The 14,414-nt window shown below is 36.1% G+C and overlaps 1 pseudogene; it reads left to right on the top strand.

Annotated features, from left to right (window-relative positions):
• Nucleotides 1-13,661: 13,661 nt before the first annotated feature.
• On the top strand, nt 13,662-13,992 carry LOC148123303 (translation machinery-associated protein 7 pseudogene; annotated as a pseudogene).
• Nucleotides 13,993-14,414: the final 422 nt, after the last annotated feature.

Raw genomic sequence — 14,414 nt, 5'->3', positions numbered from 1 at the left:
GGCTGGCAGGAAGCTAGCAGGGTGGAGCCAGCAGGGCAAGCTGACCTGGGTGTCTATGGGGTCGGGGAAAGTCCTAGCTCCCCCTCCGGGGCCCCTGCCGTGGCCCGAATCAACTCACCACTCGGAAGGCCCTCTGGATGGAAGCTGGAATGGCTGGCGGGAAGCTAGCAGGGTGGAGCCAGCAGGGCAGGCTGACCTGGGAGTCTATGGGGTCGGGGAAAGTCCTAGCTCCCCCTCGCCGGGGCCCCTGCCGTGGCCCGAATCAACTCACCGCTCGGAAGGCCCTCTGGATGGAAGCTGGGATGGCTGGCGGGAAGTTAGCAGGGTGGAGCCAGCAGGGCAGGCTGACCTGGGAGTCTATGGGGTCGGGGAAAGTCCTAGCTTCCCCCCCTTGCCGGGGCCCCTGCTGTGGCCCGAATCAACTCACCACTTGGGAAGGCCCTCTGGATGGAAGCTGGGATGGCTGGCAGGAAGCTAGCAGGGTGGAGCCAGCAGGGCAGGCTGACCTGGGTGTCTATGGGGTCGGGGAAAGTCCTAGCTCCCCCTCGCCGGGGCCCCTGCCGTGGCCCGAATCAACTCACCACTCGGAAGGCCCTCTGGATGGAAGCTGGGATCTCATCTCACCTTCTTAAATGGACCTTTCTGTGGGAACCTTCAATTCAAGTAAGATTCGTTCCTGAAATGCCTACAAGTAGTCTATTAGTTTACTATTTTCACATTGGTGCTATGTTCAGTTTAATTCATTTGGTTCCCATTAATGCATATCTACTAATAATTTTCAATCTTATCTCACCACAGAATATGTATCTTGATTTGAAATTTCTTATCCACGTCACATCCTGACTTGGTTGATCCCACTGACTTTGCACAGGCAGCCATATCATTGAGCTCCGAATTCCCACTGCACTTCCCTCTCATGCTCTCTCTGTTCTGCAAACAACCTGGTACTTTCCTCACACTGACAGTTGTATACATCAAATTATGTTTTTGGAGTTTCTGAGACTTGTAAATCCTTTACCTTCCCAGTAAGCACATCTCACAGAATGTGAAAATCCTAGATGCATAGAGTCCATCCACCCATGTCCATCAAACCATTTTCCAGCTTACAAGTCTTAGTATGCTCTGGTGTTTAGAAAGCCGCTGTTTCCACCTGTTCTATTAGATAAGGCTTCTTTGAGTCCTTTCTACTTTCATCAATAGATAAGGGAATTTTTTCCTCTCTTTTGCAATCTTACAAGGTGGAGTTTAGAGAATTATCTTGATTATTATTACAGATAATTTTTACACCTGTACATTTGCCTATGCTGATGACCATTCAGGTTATTTTTGGTGTCCATTAAAGCATTTCTTAAGAGGTCTCTGAGTCTCCATGTTGAATTTAGATATTTCTCCTTCTATCATTTCTCATAGTCAACATTGTGTGCTAGCGCACGCACTTTAGCATGAACCTTCAAACCTAAAGTTTATGATATTTACAAAAAAAATTACTTGTGTTTTGTTTTACATTAATTTGGCATCTAGAAAAGCACTTAACAGTAAACAGTAGCCTTAGAAGTAGCAAAAAGATAAAAGAGGAGGAAATTGCTGAAAGCACAGTTTTATAAATACAACTCCATTAGTGATTATTTGAAGTACTTTGCAATGAGCACATCGACTACTCGACATGTGAGGACATTTTTCTTATCAAGCATCTACTGATGGTTCATAAGGTAACCCTCAATGTTCAATGAAGTTATAACACATTTTCTTTGTACATAGAAATTGTAGGTTGGCCACTAAAAATTGATCATAATTATTCTAAATACGCTAAAATTTTTAAAGCTTCCCTGCTTTAAATTGATATTGTTATGAGATTTGCTATTGTTTACAACCACAAATTTTAATCATATAGTTTTGAAGGAAAAAATTCTATAAAATAGTATTTTTCCATTTTAAAATACTTATAAGGCAATTTATTAAAGAAACTATCTTTTCATTATTTAGGAAGTTGCCTACTACCATTAAAATGTCCTATGAATTATTGATAAGGTATTACAAATTAAGTAGAGGAATGAATGATTTACAGTTTTATAATACTAAGCTTAGATTACTTTCTGTTTATTTTCTTTTTGCACAATTACACATAATTTTAGAGCATGTTTACTATAATTTTCAATAGAATGTTCTTATGCATCATGGCTGAATAAAAATGTTTTGTTTTGAAATATGTTATAAAGAGTATAATATAAATAATTTCTTTTGTGGATTTTAGAAGAAATCTAAAATATTAACTGAGTTTTCAAAGATAATTTTTTCTGATGTGTTATTTCACTGTTATGTGAAAGATTATTTTTATTTATAGAATAGTTTTAAACATGATGCACTTTTTTAATATCCTTAAATGAATTCACAATTTGCTGCAGGCCATTTTCAGCTAGTCTTAGATTAGTACTCATTGGCAGGAGGACTGGAATGATGGGATTCCTGTTCCAGAAGACCCCAGTTAGAAGATGATGTCAGCTGGAATCACCAAAAACAATTGCTTGAGAAAAGAAGCAGAGTAATTTTAACAGCAGGGGAGAAGAGGAAAAGTAATTATCTCAGCCCTTTACCATCTTTAGGGGTTGTGAAAAGCAGTACCCTGGCTACTGAGAATATGGCTTGCTTACTTCATGACTACGGGAAAATATTAATACGTATTAAATGGCTTCCAAAGGGCACAACTCCAGAGATACTAAAATGACTATTTTTATTAATGAGGAGAAATTTAAATTATATTCACACTCTTAATTCAGTGAGAAAATTATGAGCGCTTCTTACTAAAAGTTTAAATGTCTACGGTAGTGTTTAAATAATAGCCATCTTTAGTTTTGCTCTTAAAAATCTAGGCAAACTCTAAACACTGGATGAGACTATTTGCTAAGCCAACAGGAGAGTAAAGCACAAGCCATTGTAGGAGTTCAAGATTATATCATTCCTAAAGAAGGGACAGGAATTTATTTTGAATGTCAAACTACAGATGTATGAACAAGATTTCCAAAATTTCATCTTCCAAAATAAACAACAATATTTAAGAAGTTTATGAAGGCACACAAGCTAAAATTGTCTTTCATAAGTGAAAATATTTACACTCAAGAGTTGTTAATCGGCATCTCTGGTTGATTTCTAGGGCGGGATATGTGGACTTTGCTCTCTCTTTAGCACTCTCAAGGGACTTCCCATTTTTATCCTCTGCTTACAATATATTTTAGTTTTCACTAAAATTACCAAGCTAATTAAACAGAACTGGGATTGTTTGTAAGCATAATTGATGAAAGATGGAAATAGAACATTTCTGAGCACTGGGCACTGGAGGAAAGTGTCAAAATCATACTCATATGCAATCTGAATTGAAAGATGCTTTTCTATACACATTTCTAAAGCAAGGCAAAATGCAATAATTTAAAAAGGGAACATCTCATGAGTACACAGTGGCCTTCACAAGTCTGATTAGTTTTCATTTGACCTCTCTTTTTGTTAGATATCTAAATGGTGACACCAGCTTGATTCTTCGGTCCATTTTCTTGGAATATCTTTTTCTAGCTCCATTACCTGATGCAATACATCGATATCTTTGTCAAAACAAAAAGGTACACAAGTTTGTGAAACAAATAGTACTATGGCTTGTATCATATATTGACCTTCACACAGTGATAATGGGAGACTTTGATATCCCTCTTTCACTAATAGACAGATCAATCAGATAAAAACTAAACAGAGAAATACTGGTGCTAAAAGACCTTACAAACCAAATGCGACCACCCTAGGGGTGAGGAATAGAAAAGATTTCTAATGTGGACTGGGGCCTAAGAAATTTGGAACCAGAGGACCAAGTACTGAGGCAGACTGGAGATGAATTGAAGGAGGGAATACATAGAATGAAATCTAGAGTTGAGGGACATTTGAGGGGTAGTATGGAACCCTAATACCATGGAAACTTCCTAAAATATATGAAGGTAATCCAATGTGGTCTCCACATACTGAGTGTCTTAGTTAAGGTTTCTGTTGCTGTGAAGAGATACTATGACCACAGCAATTATTATAAAGGGAAACATTTAATTGGGGCTAGCTTACAATTTATAAAGCTTAAGTTTGTTTTTATCATGCTGGGAAACATGGTGGCATGCAGGCAGACATGGTGCTGGAGAGGAAGCTGAGAGTTATACATCTGGAACCACAGATAGCAGGAAGAGTCAGTGAATCACTAAGCCTGGCTTGAGGTTTTGAAACCTCAAAGCCCATAGCCCAGTGACACATTTCCTTCAAAAAGGTCACACATACTCCAGCAAGGCCACACCTCCAATATCAATACTTCCTATGAGTCTGTAGGGGACATTTTCATTCAGAGCACCACAATGAGGGAGGTTAAATGCAACTAGCCATCTTTTCTCACGAAACAGTTTCCAGTACCAGAACTGTTTTACTTCCAATTGAGTAGCTGACCAAAGGGTTATCATGGAAACCAGCCCACCTGCCCCCCCCCAAAAAAAAACCAAGGCTGTTGCCAAGACCATAGATTGCATTTCACACACTGATAGTAAGTCCCCATTGCTGAAGAGAACACCCACACAATTAACTGAATGTGGAAAGGTATAGCTGGTGCCTACCTAGAACCTTCACCCTCCATTCTAGCATCATTGATACTATTAGGTGCTCTATGAGCTACCAAAAGAGAAAAGTGATTTACAATTTGTCTTGCCTGCAAAATATGCTAGGACAAGGGTGGCACAAACTTGTGGTAGTAACCAACCGATGTCTCATTTGACTTAAAGCCCACTCCAAAAGATGGAACCATTACTTGATACTGCTTCAGTGACCAAGAATTTCAGACTAGATAACACAAGTACCTAAGACTAAACCACATAATGCTTAAAAATTTTTAAAAATAAAAGCAAAAACATGACAATAAAATGACTTTTAATGGTATTCTTCTATACTCTTAGTCAATTCAGCCATCACCAGAGACTTTTCTTTCTGCAGAAGATGATACAAACACAGCAACCCACAGCCAGATTCCACAGACAGGGAAGAAGGAGAGAGAGAGAGAGAGAGAGAGAGAGAGACCTTGGAACACACTACTTTGTATGGGATGTCTCATCAAATCCGTCTTCCCGGAGCTCAAGGAACCCCTCTGAAGAAGAAGCAGAAAGATCGTAAGAGCCAGAGGGGTTTCAGGAGAACACAGTCCTCTAAGTCAACTGAGCAAAGCTCAAATCGACTCATAGAGACTGAAGCAGCAAGCACAGGGCCTGCACAGGCCTGCATCAGGACCTCTTCCTATATAAGGTATCTTTATTTTAGTATCTCTATGGGAATCCTCAGAATGTGAATGTGTAAATTTCTGGTTCTTATGACTTCTCTTGGAGTTCTTCTGTTGGTTTATCTTGTCCAACTTCAATGTGGTGTTTATTGTTTCATCTTACAGTTTGTTTTGTTATGTTTTGTTGATATTTATGAACAAATAATATCTGGTCTTTTCTAATGAGAAACAAAGTGGATGGAAAGTGAGGAGAGATGAAACTGGGAGACAAAGATGAAGAAGAAGCTGTAATCAGGATATATTGTATCAAGAAAAAAATCGGTTTTTAATAAAAGGGTAAAAAAATTAAAAATAAAAATCAAGGCCTATAGATGGAAGTTTCTGTCCCACTACCATTCAGTCCCAAATAAACACACAGAAGTTTATAGTAATGGTGAACTGCTTGACCTATTGTTCAGGCTTATTACTAACTATCTCTTACAACTTAAGTTCACCTATAATTCTTATCTATGTTTAACCACTTAGGCCAATACCTTTTCTCAGTAATGCTTCTTATCTTGTTTCCTCTGCATCTGTCTGATGACTGTGTCTATGCCTTTCCTTTTCCCAGAATTCTAGTCTGATTGCTGTGCCTGGCAACTGGCCAATCAGCATTTTATTAAACCAATACAAGTGACAAATCTTTACAATGTAAAAGAGCATTATCCCATAGCAAAAGTCTGTATATATCTAAAACATAAAGTGTGTATTTGTTCCATGAAAACTATTCTTGCTTGTCTAAGAGCCTATGTATTTACATATATATTTGTCATGAACTCACATTTTTCTCATTATTATCTTATATCAAATGGATTATTATGTGTTTTATATATGCATCTTTTTATCATGAAGATTCTTGTCATTCTGGCAAAAAAAATTATCTGATTGCTCACCACTAAGTTTCCAGGACAGAACACTGTCACAAGAGTACGTATTCATTCATCAGTTGAAGGAATGAATGCATACAATTTCATTCATAAATTTATTCAAGAACTCAAGGCTTTCATAAGTAAGAATAAGTCTCCTTATAATAATTGGGGAGCTTGATGATGGACACACAAAGAGTTAAAAAGAAATAAACAACAACAGAAAATATGCCAAAACCACTCTTTAAAATATCATGAAGATTGTTGTCTGTTTATGTAAATAACTGTTATATTTAACATGCAAGACAAAGATGAAAAAGTGTTCCAAGAAAACGTTTTAAACTCATCTATGAAGCAACATAAGAACAAATTAGGAATTTGATTGATTTGCGATTATAAGTATAATTGTTTATGCCAAGAATGCAAATATCTAGAACTCCAAAATTAATTTAATCTGTACCATGGACTGTTATATCACAGTAGTACTCAATAATGTATATACTATTCCAATCCTGCTAGGAAATATCCTATCCCTGATTACACAAGTCATAGGACTGTTACCTTTCATGTGTATCTTGAATCTTTCTAAATTAAACTATGAAATTACTTGACTCTGAAATATGGTTTTTGTTCCACAATATTAAATGGCTGTGATTATTACTGTGAATTCAGAAGTACATGCTGAACATGTATGTTTTGTGAATGAAGGACATGACTTCTGGCTGCCTATATTTGGAATATTTAATTTGGACAATTCCATTATTACAAAATCCTGTCTATATAAAAACGCACTAGAATATTTGTGAAGGAGCACAATATTCACCACGCAGTGTTCTCTTCCAAATCATCCTCAGTAACAGCACCATTTATGGAGTACCTAACTCATGGTAGGTACTCTACAAAAATATAATTTTACACATATCAACAAATATTAAATATTATCATAGACCATGTATTGTAACCATCCTTTTACAGAAGATGCCAAGACTCAGAGAAGATGATTATTTCAGATTCCTGTTGTTGGCCAACTCTTGTAGGTGTGTCTCCTACATGAGAACTCATCCACCACCAAGAAAGGGAGGAGAGCAACACTAGTTGTGTTAAGTTTTGTGGGGTTTTGCTAAGGCAGCAATTTTAAGATCAAAAACGTCCATTTTTTTTCTTGAATTGAACATTAGAAATTAGAAATTTTGATTGATTTGTTCAAAATACTTAAATTTCATTAGAATTAAGTCCAATATCTTTTGGAAGACATTTCCACTGGCTAGAAGTGGTAGAGAGTGCCAGTCTGAAAACACAATGAGACATGTTGTGAAGGATACGAGACAGGATACACATTTTGAGAGGAGTTTTGATATTTGAAAAATAAGGTCAATTTTATTCCTTTGGTATGTTTTTCACTTGATAAGGATCAAAGAAAATTGTTATCTAATTTAGAAGGCAGGATATGGGATAATAATTTCCTAGTAGACAAATGAAGTGTCCCATTTACTATGCTGTTGCTTTTATAATTACTGCTGATAACATGAATAAGCAGTTTAGTTTACTATGGTCACTCCTTTTTCTTCACATTGATGCCTGCTTATACTTAAATCATTATGAATTGAATTTGGTTGTTTTCTCTATAATATATTTAATGTATTATCTTTAATTCAACATTGTTATATATAAGTTACTCCTTATTCCATAAAATAGAAAAAAATTTAAAGCTGGCAATAAAAGATCCAATGTATCTAAGACTTGCTTATTATTAGTAATTGGTAATATTTTTGAAAATACTTATATTTCTAAATGGAAAGGAAGAAATTAGTTCATATATGTTTTATTTAAAAGAGATACTATATTAACTTTGACTATTTAAAGTTATGAAGTGACTGAGAAAAATTCTTTATTGGTAGATTTTCAGAAGATTTATAGCAAATAAATGATATGAAAAGGTAAATATTCTTTCTGAAGTACAAAATATTTAATTTAGTGATTTGTGCTCTTCTGAAAAGCATTGGTAATTCAGGTTCTTCACTCTAATTAATAGTAAAGAAATTCCCAAATCTTGACAGTTACAAAGACTAATCATAAATGGTCTTGTAGTTATCAATTCTGACTAAAAGTCTCTAGCATTTGAAACCTCTAGTGTATTTACTTTTTATTTGAGAATTTGTGAAGTAACCATTCTTGTTATACTTTTGCTGCTGTTATTTTCATATAGTTGCATGTGGGATACCATAGTTAGATCCACATTTGTATCACCAATGTACTTAAAGTTGACGTTTGGTGCAATGGATGCATATGTTTTATATCTATTCACGTGAAACAAGGGAATCTGCTCATTAATTAATGATGCAGTATACTCTGTTGAAATAAGAATTTTATCAGCCTGTATAACTAATAGCACAGCCACCTAAATGGCCAGTTGGCATCATTAAATTTACCAACAGTAGTACTATCATCAATTCTAATTAAATTCTAAGTATGCCTGTCACCAACAAGTAAACACATTTTCTAATTGGAAAGTAGTATCATGAGAGAAGCTCATTGTGCCAAGTTGGCTGTTTATGTGATTTAGTAGTTTAGTGGCACATCACTTGGCTTGAAGGTATTCTTTATTCTACCTCTTACATTTGTTGCAGCTCAGAACAGTCATGTGATAAAGTTTTGTAGATGGATGCATAGTAGCATGATGAACAGTGTATTTAATGAATCTGTTTATCAGCATAGGCATTTTTGAAAATAAAGCATTAGCCTATCTCTTACATTGAAATTAGGAGGCTCTACATGAATACTAGGCAACATGGAATATGTGTGATAACTCTGTGAAGAGTTTCTATGTTAAAGAAATTAGTTTTCTATGAGGTAGCAAGAAAATATGGACATTTTTATTTGCATATTTCTCCTCGATATATAGAATACAGCATCAAATACAGAGTGCCCTGCTGAAATAATTAATATATGAACCACAGAAATAAGTCAGGGACAATATTTCTTATTTTGTTTGAGCATCTAAAAAGGTATAACTGATCAAACAACAACATTTTACAGTTTTAAATTTTTACAATGTCTAATATTTGTTCCATTTCTTATATATTGTATAATTTAATTATTCACTTAATAAAATTAACCACCCATAATTTTAGAAAAAAAATCTCTCTAATTAATTGTTTCATTACTTTTTCTATTGCTTTGATAAAATATTCCAACAAATAAACTTGACTGTGAAAGTGTTTGTTTTGGCTGAGTTTGAGCTTACAGTCCATCTTATGAAGAAATCACGATATGAAAAGATTCAGCTAGATGATCACATTGAATTCATAGATAGTGATAGATGTTTCCTTTATAAACAGTTTAGGGAAGGATGCCATTCACAGTCTGTGAGTCTGTGTGTTTTAATTATCCTAATCAAAATAATCCCTAGCAAGCATGTCATAAAAAGGTGACAAGTAAGATTAATCATCACCACTAACCCTTGCCAGTTTGAAAACCAAATGCATTACTTTAAATCTTAGTTTTCCAACCCTTATCCCCCACAGTCTGAAGTTCATATCATAATATAAATTAAAATAAAACTTCAAAAATCCACATTGTTATTAAAACTCCTAAAGTTTAAAAGTCTAGAGTCCGCATCTCACCTGAGATTCGGGATAATCTGTTACCTGTAAATTCCTATAAAGTTTAAAATAGGTAGTATAATTCCAACATATGATGCCTCAGAATAAACACTCTCATAACAAAATGGAAGAATATGGAAATCGAAAGAAACAATCAAACCAAAGCAAGAATGAAATCCATCTGGAGAAACGTAAAACCAAAAGGTCTAAATGTGACATTGGGACTTTTAGTAAAAATCCTTCACAGCCTTATATCAGAGGCCCCCTTCAGGGATGTAGACCCTTGAACACATTGTCTGGAATCAGTGGTTTTCTAGAACTACATTAACAACATTCTAACTTACTATTTTTGCATTTCCCAAAGTACCAAGTGGGTGACACTGCCTTGTTCAGTTTGCAGTTCAATGTGTGGGCTGATTCCTTTGGTCTCACTCCATCAGTTTCTGTGTGCTGCTGCAGAGGAAGGCTTTCATCAGCAGGTGCCTTTAAGTATCAGACAGAGTCTTTTATGGGAAAGGTTTCCCATTAGCACACCTTTCCTAGCACCCCCTTGCATCATGGGAGGGTTCCTTAAGTGCTGATCTACTTAACAATCTCATCTGCTTTGTGAACTTCCCCCCACAAGGCTCTCTTCTTGAAATTTCTTCTGTCAAGCGAATCAGTTCACCACTTCAATAAATTCAACTTCATTCAAGTTCTCAGCACACAGTCAGAATGAAACCATATTCCCGGAACATTTTATCACATGGATGGCCCGATCATGGCACCTAATAGAGTTGGAGGTTTCCTCTGAAATTTCTGTCATGCCATTGAAGTCCACCTTTCTTTCTGTATTCTTTTCTTCCCAATCGTCTCTCCCAAATACCACATTACAGAGCTCACAGGCTTTGCTAGCCCCAAATCCCAATCTCTTTCACATCCCTGTCGAAAGCAAATCAGTTTCTGGTGGGAGCAGAGTAACCCCTGAATGACTGAACTGAATTTCTGACTGAATATATGTTTTTGTTGTGGGGAGGCCATTATCAAGTGCCCCAGCGCCTTAGACACAAGGAGGAAGAGAAAACCTTCTTTCCTCACTTAAACTCAGAGGGAAAGGACAAGACCTTCCTCTGGTGCATGTGTGCATGTTGATAGTATGTACAGAAAATGCGCTCTTTCTTTTTCTGTCCAGATATTGATGGCCTGAAGACTTCTCTGCTAAAGAGACTGCGCCTACAATGATTAGCTAAAACTATCTCCTTGATCCATTTGTATAAATCCTGACCACTTTTTGTTTGAATCAATAACCTCACCATGCTTAGCTCTAGTATGTGTTCCAGTTTCATCTACAAATTGCCTGGTCCTCGGCAGAACACAAAATAAAATGGCAATCATTTTTTTTAACAAATGATAAACTGGATAGAGTATTTTCACCCATAATTATACAAGCAATGTGTACTCAATTTTTGTTTTAGGCAAATTTTCTTGCTATTTTATTTTATATAAGTAAAACACAATGCCCTGTTTTAGGATACCTTTAGGATTACATCCTTATTATTGTAATAAAACACCACAATTGTTTTCTTTAAAACTACTGTTATGAGTATATAAAACTTTCTCTTTATTTCTCAATAGGCCCCAAATGACTAATAGAACAACCACATCTGTGGAATGACTCTCTTCAAATGTCTATGCACAATTGGCAACAAGCTCAGAGATAAAAGGGCCAGGTGTGAAAACAAAAAGCAAAACATGGCAACTGGGTCTGAAATGCAGATTTGAGGAGCTAGATAAGACTGAAATATTAATTCTGTATTAATATTGGGTTATTAGCCATTCACTCCAGTTTGTTACTAAGTCATGTGAAATGTTACTTTATATGTAAATTTTCTTGACTGTATGAAAATATTTAGGGGGGAAGTCACAGTGTGTAAGTTTACTTGTTTACTATTGATTTTGGAAATTATTCTTTATGTCCTATTAGTTGCAAAAGATAAAGATTCTAAGGTAGTCAGAGCCATCCTAAGCTTAAGTCAGCACTGTGAATCTTAATGATGAGAAGAAAGTGAAAGGGTGAGGTACAGCAATTTGCTTGTATTCTAGCGTTACTGTATTAGTGTAATTTAAGTGCAATCAAATTTCAATGGAGACATACAGAAATTTGATTTTCAATTAAAAAAAATTGCCAGCTAACACCTAGGTATATCACAATCTAACTATGCTCTCTGTACCTCTGCCTCTTCTCTCTGACTGCCTCTCTCTGTGTGTTAATGAGCACTGGATCCAGAACCTTGCATATATCCACACAATTGCTCTCCCATTGGCCTCATTTTAACTTTATTAAAAACATTTTTTCATGCTGTTGAATTCTAATGTATTGAGTTTTCTGGAATAGAACTGAGTCTTTGTGATGATTCCTAATGTAGGAAGAGTCAGGATGGTCTTCATAAGAGCAGTGGAACTCTGTAGATTTTAAGAGAATAGCAACTCCCATGTAGCATTTGATTCAGTATCAAGGAATTTCCTGTGAAATATATCTTATAACCCCCAAAATATGCTTGCAATAACAATTGATTTAAACAAAGGAGGCCATAAACATGAAAGGGAACAAGAAGGTGTACACAGGAGGGTTTTAAAGGAGGATAGGAAATCGTGGAATGTTGTAATTAAAATACAGTATTAAAAACAAGCAAGCAAGCAAAAGTCTAAACATGACTGCCCAAACATGAATTAAACAAGGATAGCAACAACAGACATACTAAAGTGGATGACAGAAGACCACACAACCTCATCCCTACATAAGAACCACAAGCAACTAAGGAATGTTGAGAGTGGGAGAAATCACTTTCCCTAGGGAAGAATACACCAATAATGTATGGTCATCCCTGGAAGAATGCACACTAGCAACATCATACTGAATATATATATATATATATATATATATATATATATATATATGTAACAACAATTAATGAAAAAAAGTTGAATTTGAAGGCAAGCAAGGAGGACCCTACAGGAGGTAGAGGGAGGAGAGAGAAAATGATGTAATTATATTATAATATCAAAAATATAGTGATACTTTGTTTATGTTTTAATAAATAAAGCTTGCCTAAAGATCTGAAGGGTAAAGCTAAGCAACTAGAGGTCAGGCAGTGGTGGTACACAGCTTTAATTCCTAGATTTTGGAGCTAGAGGCAGATTGATCTCTGTGAGTTCAAGGTCAACCTGGGGTACAGATGATCAATACAGAAGCAAATCCAGGTAGTGGTGCCTCACACCTTTAATACCAATACTATTGAGTCACACACCTTTAATCTCAGCATTAGAGGGAATATAACGAGGAAGGAGAGAGTGGCTTAGCCTGCTTAGTCTGCTTAGTCTATGGCTTGCAGCCTTGGCAGAAGTAAGACTTCTCTAGTGGCTTGACTTCTTTGCTTTTCTCGTCTTTAGGCTGAACCTCACTACCTGACTCTGGATTTTTATTATTCGTGCTACATAAAAATAAAAGGAGTAATAAAAATTGAGAACAACTTGTTTGGTATTTGGGAGTAGCAGTATCCTGATACCGAGTAAATAAATTTATTTTATTATTGTGTGATCAAAAAACACAATTTTTAATTTGTATGGTTTCTTTGTACATTAAGCTGAGTAAAATACATTTAATTGTCCAGAAGAAGTATTGAGAACCCAGGAATATTAAGGATTTTCTAATGTAACCCCAGAAAGTTAGGAGATTTAAAATTTTTAATAAGTTTGAACACTAAATTATTTAAACACTAGAATCTGGAAATATTACATCCTTAAGCAGTTTATTGAAACATTTGTGATATAAATGTTTTGATAAATAATTAGAAATTCACAGATCAGGGTCTGGATAAGGGGGTGTCTGGATGTCCCATGTTGGGCTGGAAAGGTGGCAAAAAGAGGCCCCTGAAACAGCAAAAGAAGCAGGCCAAGGAAATGGACGAGGAAGATAAGGCTTTCAAGCAGAAACAAAAAGAGGAGCAGAAGGAACTCCAGGAGCTAAAAGCCACGGCCACAGAAAAGGGACCCCTCGTCACAGGCAGACTTAAGAAATCTGGCAAAAAGTCATCTGTTCCTCATATCTGAGATGATGGTGACCCTCTTCCATTCCTATTTAAACATCTGGATTCCCTGCCATACATCTTTGCCATCTACAGCTAGAATGAAGTGTTATCCTGGAGCCTGTTAAACATCTGGATTCCCTGCCATACGTCTTTGCCACCTATAGTTAGAATGAAATTTTATCCTGGAGCCTGTTGTACATTGTAATAAACTTTGGTAAAAATAGTAATAATGAAATAAACAATACAATGGCAAAAAAAGAAATTCACAAAAAAGAAAATTACATTTTTATTGTTGCTGTTGTTTATGAATCAATTTCCAGGATAAGTCCCTTGTTTCCTTTGCCACCCCTTCTCCTTCCCCCGACCCTGGCTTCCTCCTCTTTATTCTGCCCCAGCCACCAACCCTTTGGACCTCCAAGACCTAATCTATGAACCTTCTTCATTTCGGTGCTACTTTAACTATGCAAACTCTAACCCTAACCCTAAAGAAAGAACAAAAGGCAAATAATGACTGCTGAGAGAGAAAGAAATAGCTGTTCCCAGGGTAGAGCCATTATTGATT

This window comes from Myodes glareolus, chromosome 1 (genome assembly GCF_982192425.1).
Source record: "Myodes glareolus chromosome 1, mMyoGla1.1, whole genome shotgun sequence".
NCBI classification, from domain to species: Eukaryota; Metazoa; Chordata; class Mammalia; order Rodentia; family Cricetidae; genus Myodes; species Myodes glareolus.
Note: the sequence above shows the minus strand (reverse complement) of the source record. Positions and strands in the feature narration are given on the sequence as shown.